Consider the following 16,567-nt stretch of genomic DNA (forward strand, 5'->3'; position numbering starts at 1 on the left):
TAGCCCAGGCTCGGGCCCCGACCCCATCTCCAGCCCTAACCCTAGCTCCCAGCTGAACTCTGGCTGCTGCGCAAGCCACAGCGCCGGCCCCGCAAAAAGCTGAAACCCTTAGCCGGGCTCCAGCACTTGCCCTAGCCCGAACCCTAACCCTAGCTCCGGCCTTAACCCTACCTCCAGCCATAGCCCAGGCTCCGGCCCCGACCCCATCTCCAGCCCTAACCCTAGCTCCCAGCTGAACTCTGGCTGCTGCGCAAGCCACAGCGCCGGCCCCGCAAAAGGCTGAAACCCTTAGCCGGGCTCCAGCACTTGCCCTAGCCCGAACCCTAACCCTAGCTCCGGCCTTAACCCTACCTCCAGCCATAGCCCAGGCTCGGGCCCCGACCCCATCTCCAGCCCTAACCCTAGCTCCCAGCTGAACTCTGGCTGCTGCGCAAGCCACAGCGCCGGCCCCGCAAAAAGCTGAAACCCTTAGCCGGGCTCCAGCACTTGCCCTAGGCCCGAACCCTAACCCTAGCTCCGGCCTTAACCCTACCTCCAGCCATAGCCCAGGCTCGGGCCCCGACCCCATCTCCAGCCCTAACCCTAGCTCCCAGCTGAACTCTGGCTGCTGCGCAAGCCACAGCGCCGGCCCCGCAAAAAGCTGAAACCCTTAGCCGGGCTCCAGCACTTGCCCTGGCCCGAACCCTAACCCTAGCTCCGGCCTTAACCCTACCTCCAGCCATAGCCCGGGCTCGGGCCCCGACCCCATCTCCAGCCCTAACCCTAGCTCCCAGCTGAACTCTGGCTGCTGCGCAAGCCACAGCGCCGGCCCCGCAAAAAGCTGAAACCCTTAGCCGGGCTCCAGCACTTGCCCTAGCCCGAACCCTAACCCTAGCTCCAGCCTTAACCCTACCTCCATCCATAGCCCAGGCTCGGGCCCCGACCCTATCTCCAGCCCTAACCCTAGCTCCCAGCTGAACTCTGGCTGCTGTGCAAGCCACAGCGCCGGCCCCGCAAAAAGCTGAAACCCTTAGCCGGGCTCCAGCACTTGCCCTAGCCCGAACCCTAACCCTAGCTCCGGCCTTAACCCTACCTCCAGCCATAGCCCAGGCTCGGCCCCGACCCCATCTCCAGCCCTAACCCTAGCTCCCAGCTGAACTCTGGCTGCTGCGCAAGCCACAGCGCCGGCCCCGCAAAAAGCTGAAACCCTTAGCCGGGCTCCAGCACTTGCCCTAGCCCGAACCCTAACCCTAGCTCCGGCCTTAACCCTACCTCCAGCCATAGCCCAGGCTCCGGCCCCGACCCCATCTCCAGCCCTAACCCTAGCTCCCAGCTGAACTCTGGCTGCTGCGCAAGCCACAGCGCCGGCCCCGCAAAAGCTGAAACCCTTAGCCGGGCTCCAGCACTTGCCCTAGCCCGAACCCTAACCCTAGCTCCGGCCTTAACCCTACCTCCAGCCATAGCCCAGGCTCCGGCCCCGACCCCATCTCCAGCCCTAACCCTAGCTCCCAGCTGAACTCTGGCTGCTGCGCAAGCCACAGCGCCGGCCCCGCAAAAAGCTGAAACCCTTAGCCGGGCTCCAGCACTTGCCCTAGCCCGAACCCTAACCCTAGCTCCGGCCTTAACCCTACCTCCAGCCATAGCCCAGGCTCCGGCCCCGACCCCATCTCCAGCCCTAACCCTAGCTCCCAGCTGAACTCTGGCTGCTGCGCAAGCCACAGCGCCGGCCCCGCAAAAAGCTGAAACCCTTAGCCGGGCTCCAGCACTTGCCCTAGCCCGAACCCTAACCCTAGCTCCGGCCTTAACCCTACCTCCAGCCATAGCCCAGGCTCGGGCCCCGACCCCATCTCCAGCCCTAACCCTAGCTCCCAGCTGAACTCTGGCTGCTGCGCAAGCCACAGCGCCGGCCCCGCAAAAAGCTGAAACCCTTAGCCGGGCTCCAGCACTTGCCCTAGCCCGAACCCTAACCCTAGCTCCGGCCTTAACCCTACCTCCAGCCATAGCCCGGGCTCGGCCCCGACCCCATCTCCAGCCCTAACCCTAGCTCCCAGCTGAACTCTGGCTGCTGCGCAAGCCACAGCGCCGGCCCCGCAACAAGCTGAAACCCTTAGCCGGGCTCCAGCACTTGCCCTAGCCCGAACCCTAACCCTAGCTCCGGCCTTAACCCTACCTCCAGCCATAGCCCAGGCTCCGGCCCCGACCCCATCTCCAGCCCTAACCCTAGCTCCCAGCTGAACTCTGGCTGCTGCGCAAGCCACAGCGCCGGCCCCGCAAAAAGCTGAAACCCTTAGCCGGGCTCCAGCACTTGCCCTAGCCCGAACCCTAACCCTAGCTCCGGCCTTAACCCTACCTCCAGCCATAGCCCAGGCTCGGGCCCCGACCCCATCTCCAGCCCTAACCCTAGCTCCCAGCTGAACTCTGGCTGCTGCGCAAGCCACAGCGCCGGCCCCGCAAAAAGCTGAAACCCTTAGCCGGGCTCCAGCACTTGCCCTAGCCCGAACCCTAACCCTAGCTCCGGCCTTAACCCTACCTCCAGCCATAGCCCAGGCTCGGGCCCCGACCCCATCTCCAGCCCTAACCCTAGCTCCCAGCTGAACTCTGGCTGCTGCGCAAGCCACAGCGCCGGCCCCGCAAAAAGCTGAAACCCTTAGCCGGGCTCCAGCACTTGCCCTAGCCCGAACCCTAACCCTAGCTCCGGCCTTAACCCTACCTCCAGCCATAGCCCAGGCTCGGGCCCCGACCCCATCTCCAGCCCTAACCCTAGCTCCCAGCTGAACTCTGGCTGCTGCGCAAGCCACAGCGCCGGCCCCGCAAAAAGCTGAAACCCTTAGCCGGGCTCCAGCACTTGCCCTAGCCCGAACCCTAACCCTAGCTCCGGCCTTAACCCTACCTCCAGCCATAGCCCAGGCTCCGGCCCCGACCCCATCTCCAGCCCTAACCCTAGCTCCCAGCTGAACTCTGGCTGCTGCGCAAGCCACAGCGCCGGCCCCGCAAAAAGCTGAAACCCTTAGCCGGGCTCCAGCGCTTGCCCTAGCCCGAACCCTAACCCTAGCTCCGGCCTTAACCCTACCTCCAGCCATAGCCCAGGCTCCGGCCCCGACCCCATCTCCAGCCCTAACCCTAGCTCCCAGCTGAACTCTGGCTGCTGCGCAAGCCACAGCGCCGGCCCCGCAAAAAGCTGAAACCCTTAGCCGGGCTCCAGCACTTGCCCTAGCCCGAACCCTAACCCTAGCTCCGGCCTTAACCCTACCTCCAGCCATAGCCCAGGCTCCGGCCCCGACCCCATCTCCAGCCCTAACCCTAGCTCCCAGCTGAACTCTGGCTGCTGCGCAAGCCACAGCGCCGGCCCCGCAAAAAGCTGAAACCCTTAGCCGGGCTCCAGCACTTGCCCTAGCCCGAACCCTAACCCTAGCTCCGGCCTTAACCCTACCTCCAGCCATAGCCCAGGCTCCGGCCCCGACCCCATCTCCAGCCCTAACCCTAGCTCCCAGCTGAACTCTGGCTGCTGCGCAAGCCACAGCGCCGGCCCCGCAAAAAGCTGAAACCCTTAGCCGGGCTCCAGCACTTGCCCTAGCCCGAACCCTAACCCTAGCTCCGGCCTTAACCCTACCTCCAGCCATAGCCCAGGCTCGGGCCCCGACCCCATCTCCAGCCCTAACCCTAGCTCCCAGCGGAACTCTGGCTGCTGCGCAAGCCACAGCGCCGGCCCCGCAAAAAGCTGAAACCCTTAGCCGGGCTCCAGCACTTGCCCTAGCCCGAACCCTAACCCTAGCTCCGGCCTTAACCCTACCTCCAGCCATAGCCCAGACTCCGGCCCCGACCCCATCTCCAGCCCTAACCCTAGCTCCCAGCTGAACTCTGGCTGCTGCGCAAGCCACAGCGCCGGCCCCGCAAAAAGCTGAAACCCTTAGCCGGGCTCCAGCACTTGCCCTAGCCCGAACCCTAACCCTAGCTCCGGCCTTAACCCTACCTCCAGCCATAGCCCAGGCTCCGGCCCCGACCCCATCTCCAGCCCTAACCCTAGCTCCCAGCTGAACTCTGGCTGCTGCGCAAGCCACAGCGCCGGCCCCGCAAAAAGCTGAAACCCTTAGCCGGGCTCCAGCACTTGCCCTAGGCCCGAACCCTAACCCTAGCTCCGGCCTTAACCCTACCTCCAGCCATAGCCCAGGCTCCGGCCCCGACCCCATCTCCAGCCCTAACCCTAGCTCCCAGCTGAACTCTGGCTGCTGCGCAAGCCACAGCGCCGGCCCCGCAAAAAGCTGAAACCCTTAGCCGGGCTCCAGCACTTGCCCTAGCCCGAACCCTAACCCTAGCTCCGGCCTTAACCCTACCTCCAGCCATAGCCCAGGCTCCGGCCCCGACCCCATCTCCAGCCCTAACCCTAGCTCCCAGCTGAACTCTGGCTGCTGCGCAAGCCACAGCGCCGGCCCCGCAAAAAGCTGAAACCCTTAGCCGGGCTCCAGCACTTGCCCTAGCCCGAACCCTAACCCTAGCTCCGGCCTTAACCCTATCTCCAGCCATAGCCCAGGCTCGGGCCCCGACCCCATCTCCAGCCCTAACCCTAGCTCCCAGCTGAACTCTGGCTGCTGCGCAAGCCACAGCGCCGGCCCCGCAAAAAGCTGAAACCCTTAGCCGGGCTCCAGCACTTGCCCTAGCCCGAACCCTAACCCTAGCTCCGGCCTTAACCCTACCTCCAGCCATAGCCCAGGCTCCGGCCCCGACCCCATCTCCAGCCCTAACCCTAGCTCCCAGCTGAACTCTGGCTGCTGCGCAAGCCACAGCGCCGGCCCCGCAAAAGCTGAAACCCTTAGCCGGGCTCCAGCACTTGCCCTAGCCCGAACCCTAACCCTAGCTCCGGCCTTAACCCTACCTCCAGCCATAGCCCAGGCTCGGGCCCCGACCCCATCTCCAGCCCTAACCCTAGCTCCCAGCTGAACTCTGGCTGCTGTGCAAGCCACAGCGCCGGCCCCGCAAAAAGCTGAAACCCTTAGCCGGGCTCCAGCACTTGCCCTAGCCCGAACCCTAACCCTAGCTCCGGCCTTAACCCTACCTCCAGCCATAGCCCAGGCTCCGGCCCCGACCCCATCTCCAGCCCTAACCCTAGCTCCCAGCTGAACTCTGGCTGCTGCGCAAGCCACAGCGCCGGCCCCGCAAAAAGCTGAAACCCTTAGCCGGGCTCCAGCACTTGCCCTAGCCCGAACCCTAACCCTAGCTCCGGCCTTAACCCTACCTCCAGCCATAGCCCAGGCTCGGGCCCCGACCCCATCTCCAGCCCTAACCCTAGCTCCCAGCTGAACTCTGGCTGCTGCGCAAGCCACAGCGCCGGCCCCGCAAAAAGCTGAAACCCTTAGCCGGGCTCCAGCACTTGCCCTAGCCCGAACCCTAACCCTAGCTCCGGCCTTAACCCTACCTCCAGCCATAGCCCAGGCTCCGGCCCCGACCCCATCTCCAGCCCTAACCCTAGCTCCCAGCTGAACTCTGGCTGCTGCGCAAGCCACAGGGCCGGCCCCGCAAAAGCTGAAACCCTTAGCCGGGCTCCAGCACTTGCCCTAGCCCGAACCCTAACCCTAGCTCCGGCCTTAACCCTACCCCCAGCCATAGCCCAGGCTCCGGCCCCGACCCCATCTCCAGCCCTAACCCTAGCTCCCAGCTGAACTCTGGCTGCTGCGCAAGCCACAGCGCCGGCCCCGCAAAAAGCTGAAACCCTTAGCCGGGCTCCAGCACTTGCCCTAGCCCGAACCCTAACCCTAGCTCCGGCCTTAACCCTACCTCCAGCCATAGCCCAGGCTCCGGCCCCGACCCCATCTCCAGCCCTAACCCTAGCTCCCAGCTGAACTCTGGCTGCTGCGCAAGCCACAGCGCCGGCCCCGCAAAAGCTGAAACCCTTAGCCGGGCTCCAGCACTTGCCCTGGCCCGAACCCTAACCCTAGCTCCGGCCTTAACCCTACCTCCAGCCATAGCCCAGGCTCCGGCCCCGACCCCATCTCCAGCCCTAACCCTAGCTCCCAGCTGAACTCTGGCTGCTGCGCAAGCCACAGCGCCGGCCCCGCAAAAAGCTGAAACCCTTAGCCGGGCTCCAGCACTTGCCCTAGGCCCGAACCCTAACCCTAGCTCCGGCCTTAACCCTACCTCCAGCCATAGCCCAGGCTCCGGCCCCGACCCCATCTCCAGCCCTAACCCTAGCTCCCAGCTGAACTCTGGCTGCTGCGCAAGCCACAGCGCCGGCCCCGCAAAAAGCTGAAACCCTTAGCCGGGCTCCAGCACTTGCCCTAGCCCGAACCCTAACCCTAGCTCCGGCCTTAACCCTACCTCCAGCCATAGCCCAGGCTCGGCCCCGACCCCATCTCCAGCCCTAACCCTAGCTCCCAGCTGAACTCTGGCTGCTGCGCAAGCCACAGCGCCGGCCCCGCAAAAAGCTGAAACCCTTAGCCGGGCTCCAGCACTTGCCCTAGCCCGAACCCTAACCCTAGCTCCGGCCTTAACCCTACCTCCAGCCATAGCCCAGGCTCCGGCCCCGACCCCATCTCCAGCCCTAACCCTAGCTCCCAGCTGAACTCTGGCTGCTGCGCAAGCCACAGCGCCGGCCCCGCAAAAAGCTGAAACCCTTAGCCGGGCTCCAGCACTTGCCCTGGCCCGAACCCTAACCCTAGCTCCGGCCTTAACCCTACCTCCAGCCATAGCCCAGGCTCCGGCCCCGACCCCATCTCCAGCCCTAACCCTAGCTCCCAGCTGAACTCTGGCTGCTGCGCAAGCCACAGCGCCGGCCCCGCAAAAAGCTGAAACCCTTAGCCGGGCTCCAGCACTTGCCCTAGCCCGAACCCTAACCCTAGCTCCGGCCTTAACCCTACCTCCAGCCATAGCCCAGGCTCCGGCCCCGACCCCATCTCCAGCCCTAACCCTAGCTCCCAGCTGAACTCTGGCTGCTGTGCAAGCCACAGCGCCGGCCCCGCAAAAAGCTGAAACCCTTAGCCGGGCTCCAGCACTTGCCCTAGCCCGAACCCTAACCCTAGCTCCGGCCTTAACCCTACCTCCAGCCATAGCCCAGGCTCCGGCCCCGACCCCATCTCCAGCCCTAACCCTAGCTCCCAGCTGAACTCTGGCTGCTGCGCAAGCCACAGCGCCGGCCCCGCAACAAGCCGAAACCCTTAGCCGGGCTCCAGCACTTGCCCTAGCCCGAACCCTAACCCTAGCTCCGGCCTTAACCCTACCTCCAGCCATAGCCCAGGCTCCGGCCCCGACCCCATCTCCAGCCCTAACCCTAGCTCCCAGCTGAACTCTGGCTGCTGCGCAAGCCACAGCGCCGGCCCCGCAAAAAGCTGAAACCCTTAGCCGGGCTCCAGCACTTGCCCTAGCCCGAACCCTAACCCTAGCTCCGGCCTTAACCCTACCTCCAGCCATAGCCCAGGCTCGGGCCCCGACCCCATCTCCAGCCCTAACCCTAGCTCCCAGCTGAACTCTGGCTGCTGCGCAAGCCACAGCGCCGGCCCCGCAAAAAGCTGAAACCCTTAGCCGGGCTCCAGCACTTGCCCTAGCCCGAACCCTAACCCTAGCTCCGGCCTTAACCCTACCTCCAGCCATAGCCCAGGCTCCGGCCCCGACCCTATCTCCAGCCCTAACCCTAGCTCCCAGCTGAACTCTGGCTGCTGCGCAAGCCACAGCGCCGGCCCCGCAAAAAGCTGAAACCCTTAGCCGGGCTCCAGCACTTGCCCTAGCCCGAACCCTAACCCTAGCTCCGGCCTTAACCCTACCTCCAGCCATAGCCCAGGCTCCGGCCCCGACCCTATCTCCAGCCCTAACCCTAGCTCCCAGCTGAACTCTGGCTGCTGCGCAAGCCACAGCGCCGGCCCCGCAAAAAGCTGAAACCCTTAGCCGGGCTCCAGCACTTGCCCTAGCCCGAACCCTAACCCTAGCTCCGGCCTTAACCCTACCTCCAGCCATAGCCCAGGCTCGGGCCCCGACCCCATCTCCAGCCCTAACCCTAGCTCCCAGCTGAACTCTGGCTGCTGCGCAAGCCACAGCGCCGGCCCCGCAAAAAGCTGAAACCCTTAGCCGGGCTCCAGCACTTGCCCTAGCCCGAACCCTAACCCTAGCTCCGGCCTTAACCCTACCTCCAGCCATAGCCCAGGCTCCGGCCCCGACCCCATCTCCAGCCCTAACCCTAGCTCCCAGCTGAACTCTGGCTGCTGCGCAAGCCACAGCGCCGGCCCCGCAAAAAGCTGAAACCCTTAGCCGGGCTCCAGCACTTGCCCTAGCCCGAACCCTAACCCTAGCTCCGGCCTTAACCCTACCTCCAGCCATAGCCCAGGCTCCGGCCCCGACCCCATCTCCAGCCCTAACCCTAGCTCCCAGCTGAACTCTGGCTGCTGCGCAAGCCACAGCGCCGGCCCCGCAAAAAGCTGAAACCCTTAGCCGGGCTCCAGCGCTTGCCCTAGCCCGAACCCTAACCCTAGCTCCGGCCTTAACCCTACCTCCAGCCATAGCCCAGGCTCCGGCCCCGACCCCATCTCCAGCCCTAACCCTAGCTCCCAGCTGAACTCTGGCTGCTGCGCAAGCCACAGCGCCGGCCCCGCAAAAAGCTGAAACCCTTAGCCGGGCTCCAGCACTTGCCCTAGCCCGAACCCTAACCCTAGCTCCGGCCTTAACCCTACCTCCAGCCATAGCCCAGGCTCCGGCCCCGACCCCATCTCCAGCCCTAACCCTAGCTCCCAGCTGAACTCTGGCTGCTGCGCAAGCCACAGCGCCGGCCCCGCAAAAAGCTGAAACCCTTAGCCGGGCTCCAGCACTTGCCCTGGCCCGAACCCTAACCCTAGCTCCGGCCTTAACCCTACCTCCAGCCATAGCCCAGGCTCCGGCCCCGACCCCATCTCCAGCCCTAACCCTAGCTCCCAGCTGAACTCTGGCTGCTGCGCAAGCCACAGCGCCGGCCCCGCAAAAAGCTGAAACCCTTAGCCGGGCTCCAGCACTTGCCCTAGCCCGAACCCTAACCCTAGCTCCGGCCTTAACCCTACCTCCAGCCATAGCCCAGGCTCGGGCCCCGACCCCATCTCCAGCCCTAACCCTAGCTCCCAGCTGAACTCTGGCTGCTGCGCAAGCCACAGCGCCGGCCCCGCAAAAAGCTGAAACCCTTAGCCGGGCTCCAGCACTTGCCCTGGCCCGAACCCTAACCCTAGCTCCGGCCTTAACCCTACCTCCAGCCATAGCCCAGGCTCCGGCCCCGACCCCATCTCCAGCCCTAACCCTAGCTCCCAGCTGAACTCTGGCTGCTGCGCAAGCCACAGCGCCGGCCCCGCAAGAAGCCGAAACCCTTAGCCGGGCTCCAGCACTTGCCCTAGCCCGAACCCTAACCCTAGCTCCGGCCTTAACCCTACCTCCAGCCATAGCCCAGGCTCCGGCCCCGACCCCATCTCCAGCCCTAACCCTAGCTCCCAGCTGAACTCTGGCTGCTGCGCAAGCCACAGCGCCGGCCCCGCAAAAAGCTGAAACCCTTAGCCGGGCTCCAGCACTTGCCCTAGCCCGAACCCTAACCCTAGCTCCGGCCTTAACCCTACCTCCAGCCATAGCCCAGGCTCCGGCCCCGACCCCATCTCCAGCCCTAACCCTAGCTCCCAGCTGAACTCTGGCTGCTGCGCAAGCCACAGCGCCGGCCCCGCAAAAAGCTGAAACCCTTAGCCGGGCTCCAGCACTTGCCCTAGCCCGAACCCTAACCCTAGCTCCGGCCTTAACCCTACCTCCAGCCATAGCCCAGGCTCCGGCCCCGACCCCATCTCCAGCCCTAACCCTAGCTCCCAGCTGAACTCCGGCTGCTGCGCAAGCCACAGCGCCGGCCCCGCAAAAAGCTGAAACCCTTAGCCGGGCTCCAGCACTTGCCCTAGCCCGAACCCTAACCCTAGCTCCGGCCTTAACCCTACCTCCAGCCATAGCCCAGACTCCGGCCCCGACCCCATCTCCAGCCCTAACCCTAGCTCCCAGCTGAACTCTGGCTGCTGCGCAAGCCACAGCGCCGGCCCCGCAAAAAGCTGAAACCCTTAGCCGGGCTCCAGCACTTGCCCTAGCCCGAATCCCTAACCCTAGCTCCGGCCTTAACCCTATCCTCCAGCCATAGCCCAGGCTCCGGCCCCGACCCCATCTCCAGCCCTAACCCTAGCTCCCAGCTGAACTCTGGCTGCTGCGCAAGCCACAGCGCCGGCCCCGCAAAAAGCTGAAACCCTTAGCCGGGCTCCAGCACTTGCCCTGGCCCGAACCCTAACCCTAGCTCCGGCCTTAACCCTACCTCCAGCCATAGCCCAGGCTCCGGCCCCGACCCCATCTCCAGCCCTAACCCTAGCTCCCAGCTGAACTCTGGCTGCTGCGCAAGCCACAGCGCCGGCCCCGCAAAAGCTGAAACCCTTAGCCGGGCTCCAGCACTTGCCCTGGCCCGAACCCTAACCCTAGCTCCGGCCTTAACCCTACCTCCAGCCATAGCCCAGGCTCGGGCCCCGACCCCATCTCCAGCCCTAACCCTAGCTCCCAGCTGAACTCTGGCTGCTGCGCAAGCCACAGCGCCGGCCCCGCAAAAAGCTGAAACCCTTAGCCGGGCTCCAGCACTTGCCCTAGCCCGAACCCTAACCCTAGCTCCGGCCTTAACCCTACCTCCAGCCATAGCCCAGGCTCGGGCCCCGACCCCATCTCCAGCCCTAACCCTAGCTCCCAGCTGAACTCTGGCTGCTGCGCAAGCCACAGCGCCGGCCCCGCAAAAAGCTGAAACCCTTAGCCGGGCTCCAGCACTTGCCCTAGCCCGAACCCTAACCCTAGCTCCGGCCTTAACCCTACCTCCAGCCATAGCCCAGGCTCCGGCCCCGACCCCATCTCCAGCCCTAACCCTAGCTCCCAGCTGAACTCTGGCTGCTGCGCAAGCCACAGCGCCGGCCCCGCAAAAAGCTGAAACCCTTAGCCGGGCTCCAGCACTTGCCCTGGCCCGAACCCTAACCCTAGCTCCGGCCTTAACCCTACCTCCAGCCATAGCCCAGGCTCCGGCCCCGACCCCACCTCCAGCCCTAACCCTAGCTCCCAGCTGAACTCTGGCTGCTGCGCAAGCCACAGCGCCGGCCCCGCAAAAAGCTGAAACCCTTAGCCGGGCTCCAGCACTTGCCCTAGCCCGAACCCTAACCCTAGCTCCGGCCTTAACCCTACCTCCAGCCATAGCCCAGGCTCCGGCCCCGACCCCATCTCCAGCCCTAACCCTAGCTCCCAGCTGAACTCTGGCTGCTGCGCAAGCCACAGCGCCGGCCCCGCAAAAAGCTGAAACCCTTAGCCGGGCTCCAGCACTTGCCCTGGCCCGAACCCTAACCCTAGCTCCGGCCTTAACCCTACCTCCAGCCATAGCCCAGGCTCCGGCCCCGACCCCATCTCCAGCCCTAACCCTAGCTCCCAGCTGAACTCTGGCTGCTGCGCAAGCCACAGCGCCGGCCCCGCAAAAAGCTGAAACCCTTAGCCGGGCTCCAGCACTTGCCCTAGCCCGAACCCTAACCCTAGCTCCGGCCTTAACCCTACCTCCAGCCATAGCCCAGGCTCCGGCCGCGACCCCATCTCCAGCCCTAACCCTAGCTCCCAGCTGAACTCTGGCTGCTGCGCAAGCCACAGCGCCGGCCCCGCAAAAAGCTGAAACCCTTAGCCGGGCTCCAGCACTTGCCCTGGCCCGAACCCTAACCCTAGCTCCGGCCTTAACCCTACCTCCAGCCATAGCCCAGGCTCGGGCCCCGACCCCATCTCCAGCCCTAACCCTAGCTCCCAGCTGAACTCTGGCTGCTGCGCAAGCCACAGCGCCGGCCCCGCAAAAGCTGAAACCCTTAGCCGGGCTCCAGCACTTGCCCTAGCCCGAACCCTAACCCTAGCTCCGGCCTTAACCCTACCTCCAGCCATAGCCCAGGCTCCGGCCCCGACCCCATCTCCAGCCCTAACCCTAGCTCCCAGCTGAACTCTGGCTGCTGCGCAAGCCACAGCGCCGGCCCCGCAAAAAGCTGAAACCCTTAGCCGGGCTCCAGCACTTGCCCTAGCCCGAACCCTAACCCTAGCTCCGGCCTTAACCCTACCTCCAGCCATAGCCCGGGCTCGGGCCCCGACCCCATCTCCAGCCCTAACCCTAGCTCCCAGCTGAACTCTGGCTGCTGCGCAAGCCACAGCGCCGGCCCCGCAAAAAGTTGAAACCCTTAGCCGGGCTCCAGCACTTGCCCTAGCCCGAACCCTAACCCTAGCTCCGGCCTTAACCCTACCTCCAGCCATAGCCCAGGCCCGGGCCCCGACCCCATCTCCAGCCCTAACCCTAGCTCCCAGCTGAACTCTGGCTGCTGCGCAAGCCACAGCGCCGGCCCCGCAAAAAGCTGAAACCCTTAGCCGGGCTCCAACACTTGCCCTGGCCCGAACCCTAACCCTAGCTCCGGCCTTAACCCTACCGCCATCCATTCTTCATTTCAGTTTTTGGTCACCAGCTGGACTGCGGTAGGACTTGCAGGTGTTGGACTGAATCCGTGTGCGAGGAGCCACAGGTGGAGGATCACAGACGCAATTTCGAAAGCAGAGGACATGGAAACATTTCCAATAGTACCGGATACAGACACTATTTCAAATGCAGGTGATGGGATTCGATTTTACCGGAATAGCCAGTGTAACTGAAATTTTCATTTAATAAAAAATGGATAACAAATTTTTCAAAAAAACAATAAAGAGGTAGGAGGTTGAGGACACCTCCGCATCCGAGGGCCAGCAAACATATTGAGACGACGAGCTCTTCCTTGTTGCCTATTTGCATCGTGAGCTCATTGCGGCGTCACGCATCTCCGCAAGTCCTGGCGCCAGGGCCGGGCCGTGGGTGGCAATGCTCACATGCCAAAGTGTTGCCTGCGAGCTGTCTGACCACAAATCTTTTATGCTGTTGAGCGCAGATATTTATAAATCTGAAATAAGTTTCATTCTGAGGTCATTACAAGAAGCTCGAGCCCCTGGTCAGAGTCGGGGACGTGCGGGTCAGTCAGCGGGACGAGTGAGGTAAAAACTGTCCCATTGAGCCAAGTAAAGAAGCCCTGGGAGCACTTACTCTCGTGTTAAATTTCGGGAACGACATGCCTCGCATTACATAATCCTCATGGGCAGTTCGCAGTGCTGTGGTTCAGGGCTGTGACTTGTGACTGGAATTCAAGTCCCAGCAAGGAGCTTTCTGTTACCGCTGGACTTGAATCAACTGAACAAAATCTTTTGCTCTTTATAACATTTACATTACACACACATTTTCAGAACCGCTTGTCTCATACGGGGTCACGGGGAACCGGAGCCTACCCGGAAGCACAGGGCGCAAAGCCGAAGGGGGAGGGGACACACCCAGGACGAGACACCAGTCCGCCGCAAGGTACCCCAAGCGGGACTCGAACCCCAGACCCACCGGAGAGCAGGACCGAGGTCCAACCCACTGCGCCACCACACCCCGTGGTCATTTATATTACATTTACTTTTATTCATTTAGCCTTTTCCTCAAAGGAACATCAAATGTATTTGCTTGTATTTTGTCAAAAACCTCTTTGCCAGGATCATGCGCAAAGACACCAGCATCACTTCAGAGGATACTGTATTGGGTGTTTCCTCACACTCACTGTCAGTGACTGCTTACCCTGGTCAGGTTCAGGGCAGTGTGGAGCCTATCCAGGAAGCACTACAAGGCTGAGAAGTGGGAGGATAAACACCTTGGACAGGGTCCCAGTCCATTGCAGACCAGTCTCACACACACATACACACACCCTCGCACACACACTCTGGGCAATTTAGTTTCACTAATCCATCTGAACTGCATGCATTTGAACTGCGGGAGGAAACCAGAGCACATGTAGGAAACCCACACAGTCAGAGGGTGAGCTTGCAAACTCCACGCAGACTGAGCCTGATTCAAGTGTCTACCCAAACTGCCCTGGTACTGTGAAGCAGCAGCACAACCCGCTGCACCACTGTACCACCTATGGGTGTTACCTGCTTATAAAAATTATAACAACTTTTAATTATGAGATTTAGTCTTGGATTCTTATAATACAGCTTAAAGTTAGTCTAGTTCAAAAATCAGCCTTGTTGGGATGTTCAGTTGGTACAATCAATGTTTTGTAATGACCACAACTTACAGAGAGGGGGCAGAGTCACACTGAGGAGCCGCAGATCATCGGGGAGGATAAGTACTCGTAAACCTCTGGAAGAGGGTGTAGGGAGCTTCCTGGATGGATCTTCACAGCCTTCCTATACCAACCTGTTGGATGGTGCTTAGTAAAGAGTAACCCAGAGGCTCAAATAAAGAGGACTTACTTCTCTTTGTTAGGGTTTGTTCATGTGGTTCTGTGAACGCCCTCCTTCTTCATCAAAGACTCATCCCAAAATTGAACGCAGCAGTCAGACTCAGCATGAAACCCATCTTGGTTCGTTCAAAGAACAATTAAGACAATGTGTGGAGTCAGTTCTTGCTGAAGCTCATTTCATCATGACAGTAGTACAAGGAGAGTGTTAATGAGCTCCTGCATCCTCAGCTTCCCATGGTGCTTCTTAAAGTCAATGCTCATCGCCAGAGGTCCTTGTTGGGAGGATGCAGAGCTGAATGCATCTTGCTCTCTAAGGTGACAGCGGGCAGTGTAGTGCTTAGAGCTGCTGCCTTTGGAGCCAAAGGCTGCAGGTCTGAATCCTATCTCCAGCTGGAGTACCCTTGAGCAAGGTACTTACCCTCAATTGCTCCAGTAAAATTACCCAGCTTATAAATGGGCAAATAATTATAAGATGATAAACACCGCAAGGTGTTGTGGGCCAGTGGGTTTGGTTGCTGCCTCCTGTGTAGGTGTCCTGTCCAGGGTGTTTCACTTCCCACTTCACCCTTCTGCTCTGTGGTTCTGGGATAAGCTCTGGCTTGCTGTGACCCTGTTGGGACAAGTGGTTGTTGATGTTGGTTGACAGACATTGTAAGTTGCTTTGGAGAAAAATGTCTGTTAAATGAATAAATGCAAAGCTCTCAAGGTTCTTATTTGTCAGAGCCATGAGAGGGATGTATCTGCCAGCCTCACGCAAGGACAGCACTGCGGAGAACTGTCTGTAGGAATGCCTTAGGTGTGCTCTGGAACCCAGCATTTACTGGCATCAGTTACTTACCTAAGAGCTGGACTGTGCAAGGACAGGCTGGCTGTTTCTTTCTTATTTCTTACATTTCCAAAATGCATCTGCAAGATTTTGGCAAGAAATTTCATTTCAGTATCCCCTTCCATGCAACCTCACTCCACAATAAACCTATCATAATTAATCCTTCTGTCAACTCTCATAATAGCTCATCATGAAAACAGCTTCTTCATCTGTCACCAAGGACAGAAGAGTGAGGCTGCATTGTTTACACCAAACAAGAATCTCTATTGCTAATAATTATTTTAATCAGTCTTTCAATATATTACCTCATCTTCATCTCGTAACCTAATGTGATGTCCTGAACTCAAAGCACTAGTTGTCATCACTCTGCTTTCAGGCCAGATGTGACCTTCAAGCTCAACACTCACTTGACACACATTTATGTTCCTGCTCATGACTTCTGCATGTTAGCACTTAGGGGTAAGATTGCGCACAAGCGATGCCAATTTGGGCAGAAAATACTAGACTTTAACTCGAATTAGTGCCTGAAGGGACCCATTGCGCTGTCATCTGAAATACCATGCTGAGGTTTTATAACACAGTATTGCTGTTTAAGTCAACAGTGATTACATTTTAGCAATAAATATCAGTGTTCTTATTCATGCAACTATCTCAGCTTGAGGTTTCGTATCTTTAAGGAAGGTGTTTATTTTGTTGTCCATATAACATTTTTTAAAATCTCGGTGTCAACCTGGAATTTCTTCTTCATCTTCTTGGTTCAACAGATAAAATGCACAATGGCTGAATTCTGATATATTGGACTTATATTCATCGGCTGACACTTTTCTCCAAGGCAAAGTAATTCTATGGGAGTAATGTCAGGGAAGTACCTTGCGCCAGGATACTACAGCACTAAGGGAGGCTTGAACCCGCAACCCTTGGATCCAAAGGCAGTAGCAACTAACTTTTAGCTTTTTAACTTTTTGAAGCAACATTATCAGCTACCCTTAACTTGGCTTCACTTTTTAATGTCATACAAAGCCATTGCAGTTTAATCTGTTATAACACAGTTGATGTTGATTACTCCAACTAGTGGAATAATAACTTGATGGGTTTTGGGTGGACAAAGAATATTAGCAGTAGCACAAATACACACACACATTGACTGAAACCACTGGTCCTAAGCAGGGTCATAGTGAAGCGGAGCCTAGCCCAGCAACACAGGTCATAGGGCTGGAGGGGGCACACCCAGGATGGGACGCCAGTCCATCACAAGGCACCCCAAGCAGGACTCGAACCCCAGATCCCCAGAGAGCAGGTATGGGCCAAGCCCGCTGCACCACCACATACCCCTGTAGTACAAGTAATGGCGATACAAATGAAGACCATGAACAGTAGAAGGGCCTCTTGTCCCTCATCCCCACACTTGTTACTTGCATGGTGTAAACACTCATTCGTGAACTCACTTTGAGTAAAGATG

This window comes from Scleropages formosus, chromosome 19 (assembly GCF_900964775.1).
Source record: "Scleropages formosus chromosome 19, fSclFor1.1, whole genome shotgun sequence".
In the NCBI taxonomy this organism is placed as follows: domain Eukaryota; kingdom Metazoa; phylum Chordata; class Actinopteri; order Osteoglossiformes; family Osteoglossidae; genus Scleropages; species Scleropages formosus.